This window comes from Xiphophorus couchianus, chromosome 5 (genome assembly GCF_001444195.1).
Source record: "Xiphophorus couchianus chromosome 5, X_couchianus-1.0, whole genome shotgun sequence".
NCBI lineage: Eukaryota > Metazoa > Chordata > Actinopteri > Cyprinodontiformes > Poeciliidae > Xiphophorus > Xiphophorus couchianus.
In genome coordinates, this window is record NC_040232.1 from 22,173,189 (window position 1) to 22,181,500 (window position 8,312).

The following is an 8,312-nucleotide window of genomic DNA, read 5'->3' on the forward strand; positions in this document are numbered from 1 at the left end:
ATATTTAAAAAACAAAATACAATAGGAATGACAGATTTTTTTTTTCAGTGTTTTACTAAAGAAACATTTATAGATCTAATATTCCTACAGGAAGCAGCCACTGCTGGGTTTTTGTTGCCCTCACGTGCTATAGTAATTTTTTCTTACAACACTCAGGATGTGTGTTTGAAGCCTTCACACACCAGCCCTCCTTCCTGATGCCAGCCTTCAGTTTTACTTGATGAAACCTTTCCTGGTGGAGCTGCTCATGTGCTTTAAACTGGTATGTTGAAAACATTCATTTCCCAGTCAGGTTTATTAATGTTTTCTTCAAATGAAGCAATTTTATTAGACAACAATTCAGAGACTGGCAAAAAAAAAAAGGAAAAAGAAAAAAAACTCTGACCTTGAGGTGGCACAGTTTTCTCTGAAAAGATATTTTCTGCTGCTGAGTTAGGAAGCATTTATAAAACTCATTTGTTGTTTGTCAAGGAGTATCTGTTATTCCTTCAGTTCTCCCTTTAAAAACTGTTTGTCATAAAACTTCTCCTTTGTCTCCTTTGACGCTGAAAGCAATCAAAATGTTACTTCCTTGCAATAGCAATTGAACTTTTATGAACTTTCAAATGAACACACCTATGTTCTAAAAGGGTGTGCACGTAGGCAGGTGCACACACAGGTGTGTGTAATAAGGGACAAGTCAATCAGACTAACAGACACTATAAAAGGTCAACAGGTCATCTGTTTTCAACAAAAATGAACATAACCCTGAAGTTAGACCAAAGGTACCTCGCACGACTGACCGGCTGTTTTTCTACAGTCTGCATGCATTGAAATTGGATTTCTGTTTCTGTCTCCCGACAGCGTACTGTACTGTAACGTCACTAATACCAGCAGACATGACGGACAATTTCAACTTATCCAACAGCAACACATTCCTAAAGAACTCTCCATTTTTCTGAAATATGTTGTCTGTGCTTGTTTTCAATTTCCACTTTCTCCTCATTACAGCCGACTGCACCAACATATGATGAAGTCACGCTTTGTGTAGCCTTGTTGATTCGCTGAAACCAGTAGATGGAAACACACAAAAGAAAAGTTTGCTTTTTTCTTTTTTGCAACGTTTTAAAAAGTTCTCTCAAAATTTGCATGACGATTGGACGCAAACATAGATAGTGAGAAGAAGAGGAAGAAATATTATTGTTGCCAACACGCAAGGGCAACAACTCTGGTAACATCACCCATCTTCCATTATCCCAACCTAAGTCCTTACAACACTGAGCTCATTCACACATTTTTGAACAAACCACCTCACTTTATGGCAGCTGCAAACCAAAGATGAGCTCCATTGTCGTCTTAGAGAATGTGTCTTTTAACTGCTGAAAGCAGCAGTTCCCCACCGTCCACCATACCGCCCCCTCCTGAACGCCAACAAAGATTTCTTCTCTACATGGCAGTGAAAGGTGGGTCGTGTGTCCCGACTCTAGTTGTAGAGGAAACCTGTCAGCAGACTGATGGAACATCAGATTGATGGATTCATCACTCAGAAGATTCTTCCCACGTTGCCTTGCTAATGACAACATAGCCTCTGATGCTGCAAGGCTTTGATCCTGTCATGATGAGTATATAATTCCAGCCCAAATGCAGAACACGACACAGGAGAGCGATATATATAATAAGTGAATTTATTACAACAGCAATAATAGAATGTACTGAAGATTGCGGGTCCTTTCCAGGGGGAAGGAAAAGGCTCACGGAGTGGTCGGCTCACTATAAAGAACACAGCGAGGAGATGGTGCGTTCACAGGGTGTAGGAGACGGGAGTGATGACAGAGAATTGGAGCAATCTTACTTGTTGAGTGGGAGTTTGCAGGTTTGGAGGGATAACTGCCGTACTCGGGGTTCTTGATTCCGTATGATCCAGGTGGAACAGCGCTGGGCCACTGAGATCCGGAAGGCGGCGAGGGAATGTTGTTGGGGTGGGGACGGACAGGTAGGTTTTGGCAGGACAGAGACAGAGGAGCCACACGACTGCCAGTCGGGACATCCAGGAGGGAACTGCGATAGCCGGAGGAGGTGAGTCTGGAAACTCGGGCAACCAGTGGGTAGGTTCCACAGCGTCACGAGGGGGGAACCCAGGACTTCTCAGGAAAGACACCTGAAGACAGGAGACAACAAGGAGATTCACTAAGAGATCAGACACCGAGGAGAAAAACAGAGACTAGCTCAAGGGGGCTCAGAGGTACCGTTACTGGCTAACACTCAGGCGTCGAAGTGCTGGCAGTCAGCTCCTCTTGTACACCTTGCCTGACGAGCAGATAGATCACAGGTGCGCCGGATGACAACACCCCACTCCAGAGAGAGAGGTGAAGCTGGCGCCATCTGGTGGCTAGATGGTGAATAGCAGCAAGCCGACCTCCACAAGGGAAACCAAGAACCCCGGAACACGACAGATCCAGCGAGGCGAAGAGAAGCCGATCGCGTTTAGTGTGATCTTTTTTTTTCTTTTTCTGTTCTCTTCGGTCATTATAAAATCGGTCACATATAGAGAAATAGTTCCATTGGTCTGCACAAACAGTGTTGTGTAGGGCTGGTGAAGCTGTTTTTACAGTTTGTGTAAATGCTACGAGTGTTTTAAGTTGAGCACAAGAGTGTTTAGTTGAATTAAGCAGAATCAGCCTACATGGTGGATGTTTTGACAAGAAAATGTTTTTTTGTGAGAAATTGTAGAGTTTTGACTGAAGTTTTCCTTTCTGCAAATAACACACAACAGCACAACAATAATAAACTCATCTAGGTTAAGAAGCGTAGATTTTTACCATAGATTCTAAGGAAAAACATGTATCTACGGTAAAACCACCCAGCCAATTCTTCTTTGTGTGTATCGGAGTTGATCTCATCCTACACCTAAGGACTGACTCTAGACAGCGAGGTTATAGATTGGGAAAAAAGGTCAAAGGTGACCAGCTGGCTCTAGGAAGTGCTGTGACAGACGAGGGACTTTTGACTGATTCCAGCTCTGGTTGGTTCAGAAGTATTTTCCTCCCGTCTGTGGAGCTTCTCCCCCGAGTAATCCGACTCAGATGAAAAACAAAATCAACAGAGATCACACAGAATTAGACTTCCAGTTGAAATAGGCTCAAAGTTTTTTTGCTCTCCAGCTAAAGTTTGACTTTTATGATCCCAAAGCCAAACTGCTTCTGGACTTTTTCAAAGCATTTTTGTCAAATCTAGTCATGGTCCTTTTCTTCCCCCGCATACCTAAACTAGTCATTTTCAATTCAATACCAGCACAGTGGTAGAAACAAATACAAACAGACGTTCACTCAATTGTTAAAAAAAAAAACAATATTCTTTGCTTTTGAGCTGCTCTCACATGTCAGAGTGATGATCTGCTGCAGGACCCAAACAACCAGGCTTTTATAGATGAGGAATATTTGCATATAATTTTCTTGGGGTAATTTGGGCATTTCTGCCTAGACTTAATGCAACTTAGTTTCTTTCTAAATCAAGTAATCAGTAATCTAAGTTACTTTTACAAGGAGTAATCAGTAATACGATTAAAGTTATTTTTTCAAAGTAACTATGCAATTTCTAATCTTTAAAACTCAAAACTTTCTGGTTAACAGCATCTGGCTCCTAAATCCCCTATATTTAGTGAAACCATTTTTGTTCCACTGCCTCGGCTTAACTTTCTGAAATAGGACTTTTAAATGTCCACTCTGAGAATCCAAAGAAAAGGTCTTGAATAAACTTGATTTCTTTAATGTCATGTTAGCAAATTTGTTATACATTGTTTATTACTATGCCATGGTCCTGGTGTGGTTGGTCATGTTGTCTGTTGTTGCTTTTTCTGCCGACCCGCAGAGTTCAGTCTTCTCGTCAAACGCTTCACTTGAAGGGAGCAGCAGGAAGCTCACGCAACACCGGAATGCTAACACTGGGTGCTCATTCTTTGATATCTGTGCCTCTGAGTGCTGACCTCATGTGTCCCTGGTTCTTACCTAAACCTTACCTCACTGAACAATACAGCCCATAAAACTTATTCACATCTTGTTGCATTACATCCAAACCCCCACTGGGCGGTCATTTCTGATTTGAAATTCAATCTTATTGGACACTGGAAAAGACTATTGTTGTGTCCAGTTGTGCTAAAAGGAGTTAGCCTGTCAGCGAAGCTATTCAAGCCTTTAATAGATGTTGAGGCATCTATTAAAGGCTTAATAGATGCCTCAATTGCTGATATCAATGCTGATATCAGCAATTGACCACTGACTTAGATCAAACACTAGAGTGGAACAGTCAAAGTCCGAGCCCAAATGCAATGGAGAATGTCTAGCAAGACTTCAAAGATGGTATCTAGAGAAGTTCTCCATCTCAACAAGCTGGAGTTTTCTTGCAAAGAAGAACAAACAGAAATCTCGGTGTGGAGATGAGGAAACACTCCAAAAGATCTGCATTTTATTTTATTCTTTTCTTCTTGGAACCAACTTCTGAAAAACTACTTCAATTTGTTACAGCTAGTTTTATTAGTTTTGCTGAGGTTAGAATTCTGATTTGAGAATTACTAAAATAAGAACTGGAACTTGAGAAAAAACAGTAAAATTAGCTGCAACAAATTAGAGTAATTTTCTAAGTTGGTTCAAAGAAACCTTTGTTTCAGCTTGTAATTACAGCTAAATGTGGTTTTACAAAGTCTAAGGATTTTTTATTAGTTTCATGAGGGCTTTTTAAACGCTATCTTTGCTGATCTTAAGTGATTCCTGTGGTGTTTGAGTCCAACTAACGTCTTAATTCTGTTTCTGTCTCAGATTGACAGGAAAGGGAAAGTTTTACACAAACTGCAGCGTTGGTTGGCATGTGAACAATAGTTCTGCTTTCAGTAACACGTGAGTGTACAGATTGAATTAACAAGATATATTTTTGAGCACTTTATATGGGCCTCTGTCTCAAGATCACACAGCATAATTCTCAGAAGGAGGGAAAATTCTCTTCTTCTTAAGAAAGCCTAGTAAAAGTCATGATTGCTTCTTTTATCAGTTTTCTCCTCAGAAGATGTCTTAAGGGCACAGAGTCTTTCTGAAACATCTTTTATCTTCCGACATTTTTTCTGTTCAAGGGCAAATTCTTTTCAAAGATCACAAGAACTTTCTCACCATTTTATCAATAAACATTTGTACAAGCGAGCGCAATAAATGTGACTCTTGATCTGAAGTGTGCAAATTAGTGTCTTTTCAGAAATAGTCAAACAAATAAAGCTCTTAACTCAGAAATGTTCGTTTTATTCGTTTTTCTTTTCTTTCTTTTTTTAAAGGTTTTCTCCCAGTCGTTATGATCTCATCCTGAATTAAGTCTGGTCTTAGTCTCTGATAGGCTGAAATCCAGACTGCTTTTGTTGCAGAGCAGAACCTTATCAAGGGTTCTGGGAACTTTCTTTCAGCATTCTTATTTTCAAATCTTCTTTCTTAAGTTAAATTAATCTAAAAACTGATAGAAATTCAGTAGAGAGATGATTGCCTTTTGTTGGCATTTCTTTCCTTCACATATTTGTGTTAAATCTAAACACCGAGTTCCTTTAAATCCAGACTTAAAACAAAGATAGATAGATAGATAGATAGATAGATAGATAGATAGATAGATAGATAGATAGATAGATAGATAGATAGATAGATAGATTGTCCCTGTGTGATCCATTTAGTTTTATACAAACATGGGGTGGTGGATTATACCCAAACACCTCAACTTGCTCTCAGTCTACACGTCCAGTGCTGCAACTCAGTGAAAAGCAACTTGTTTTTCTCCAGGCAAACATTTCAATAAGCCATTCTTGTTCAGTCTTTTTCTAACTTGACTTCTAAACATTTAACATGCTAAGTGAGGCATGTAAGCTAAGATGGAGCTTTTGCTTTCTTTTTTTTTTTGGGAACGTCTGTAAACATTCCATATCTTGACCTTAAGTTAAATTGCCTGGGAAGATTGGCATGTGTGGTAAATGTTGTCTTTTTTTCCCCCTGTGAAATTGTGGAATGATAAACTTCATATTGTTTGGGAAAGACCCTGAACCCTTCTCAGGTTGATGAGCAGTAACTATTATCCATAGGATCATCACTGCTGTCTTCGTTAAACCCCACCTGTATCTGTCAGAAGTGTTTCTGCTGCTAAAGTATTAATGACTACTTATAATTTAAATGTATTTAATCACCTCCTACATCCGGAGGGAACAGTAACGATGTACTCAATTATGAATCATAGAATAAAGAATAATGTGAAACTTTTTCTCAACTCATCAAGAGTCTGATTTGAAGACAGCTTTTCATTCTATTGATTTAAAAAATATAACAAATAAGTAAGCTTTAAATATGTGTTAATGCTTACTTCTTTAAAACAAATATCACACCAAAATAACTGATAGTTTATAAAGTCTCCAGAATTCATAGAGCTTAGAAATTATCTCTCTTCACTGCCTATAGCAAGCATCATTATATTGCAAAAACGGACATGTGATATTTAGATAATTGGCTCTCCGATGACTTTGTCCAATCGGAGATCACAGCATAGACACGCTGAGCTTTGGTTGTCACACAACGCGCCATGTAATTAGTCGATAATAGCAGCCACTTAACATATGGAGGCTTTCCTCCACTGACTCAGTGGTGCAGCACGGTTTCCACACGTGCTTCTCATGAGCTACAGCTGGGTACTTTCACAACTATTACTGCTTTCCTGACACTCCTTGACTGGCACTTGTTCAATCGTGTGTTTCGGGGTGATTGATTGGATAAGAGGAGGCAGCCTCACTGGCAGGAGAGTAGAAACCCACAAGCTGCAGCTCATTCCAGAAGACCTTGTGACCAGCCTAATCACACCCACACTTGGCAGACTGTGCCCTGTGCTGTCTGGTTCCCAACAATTAATTTCCAACAACCAGCCCCTAATAGTTGTGTATGCCTTTAGGTTAAATAGCTCCATGTTCCCCAGCAGCCATAATTGATGCGTATCTGTAGTTGCAGTGAATCTTTTAGAGAGGATAGGTTATGAACATTGTATTTAGCTACAGCTGCATATGAATTTAATACATCATCATGTTTTGAATATGTCTGCTCTGTTTTTATGTACCACTTGATGGCTTCTATCTGTGAATGCTGCTACATCAATGAACTTTACAAATGCTTACTTACATGCTTACACAAATTTGTTGTCAGAAATGGTTATTTGGCAACTATTTTATTACCAAACTGTTGCAACTGAACTTTTTTTTTTTCTCCCCTCCAGGGGGTCTTTTTGTGGGCTCCAGTGTCCCTTATATGAAAGTAGGCTGACAGGAAAGGGGGAAGGAGAGGAGGAAGACATGCGACAAATATCACCGGGACTGGGAATCGAACCCGCGACGGCCGCGTCGAGGACTCAAGGCCTCCAAACGCTCTATCCGCTACACCACCACAGCACACAGCAACTGAACTTCTGATTAATTGTGGAGCCAGTCCAGCGACACAGACCAGAAATTCAGTTTAGATGAGGAACGCTGTTCCTCGTTAGAGGCTCAAATTCAACGCCTGAATGGCTCAACAAAAAAATGTGTGAAGCGTAGCTGGATTACGACTAAATTTCTGTTAAATTATGATTTAGTTATTGTGGGAAGAGTAAAACGCAAGACTTCAGTCCACAGTATGACGCTCTCATTAAACTTTAAACAACAACCTTCAACCAAAGATGCAGCAATGCGTTAAATGCTTCACACACAGCCAGAGAGCTCAGAAAGCTTCAGCCTCCAGACAGAAAAAGCTGGAGAGTCACACACAACTTATCCCCAGCTGCGTCTGTCCTCTTCAGAAAACATCATGCTCATTATGTGTGGGAAGAAGGTTCCTGAACAGCTAAACTCAGTGCACTTTAGGGTGACACTTTGCACAGAGGAGTAGAAGACAGTGCAGTAGATGGTAAAGACACATGATGTCCTGTGTGTAAAACAACAACAACAAAAAAATTTCTATTCAGCTAGATGTGACAAGTGGCCTGGAAGATTTGGCCAGTTTTCCCATTTGCACCAGACGTGAATGTGACGGTACACTGTGTGCCCAAACAAGAGATTTGCCTTTGGTTTGAAACACTCGTAGGTACACACTTTAAGTAAGAATATTCAATGTTGTGCAACAGAGAGTTTGGTTTTGCAATGAACATGTCTTCTCTCAAGACAGTGGAGGGGAACCACTTTGAGTGTGTGATCCAGGATTCCAGGATTGTCCTGGTTTAGGTTCTCATAGTGATGTATAGCTTTAGTTTTCCACCAACAAATTAAGAAAACCAAAAAGTGAAACCAAATGCCAATGAGACAA

The 8,312-nt window shown here is 40.2% G+C and overlaps 1 long non-coding RNA gene across 1 annotated transcript; it reads right to left on the reverse strand.

Moving 5' to 3' along the window:
• Positions 1–1,597: 1,597 nt before the first annotated feature.
• Positions 1,598–2,414, reverse strand: LOC114145227 (uncharacterized). The gene is made up of 3 exons (XR_003595640.1): positions 2,226–2,414; positions 1,832–2,137; positions 1,598–1,749 (listed from the first exon to the last, which is right to left on the reverse strand). It is a non-coding gene; the product is annotated as an uncharacterized LOC114145227 (long non-coding RNA).
• Between the last annotated feature and the right edge of the window lie 5,898 nt (positions 2,415–8,312).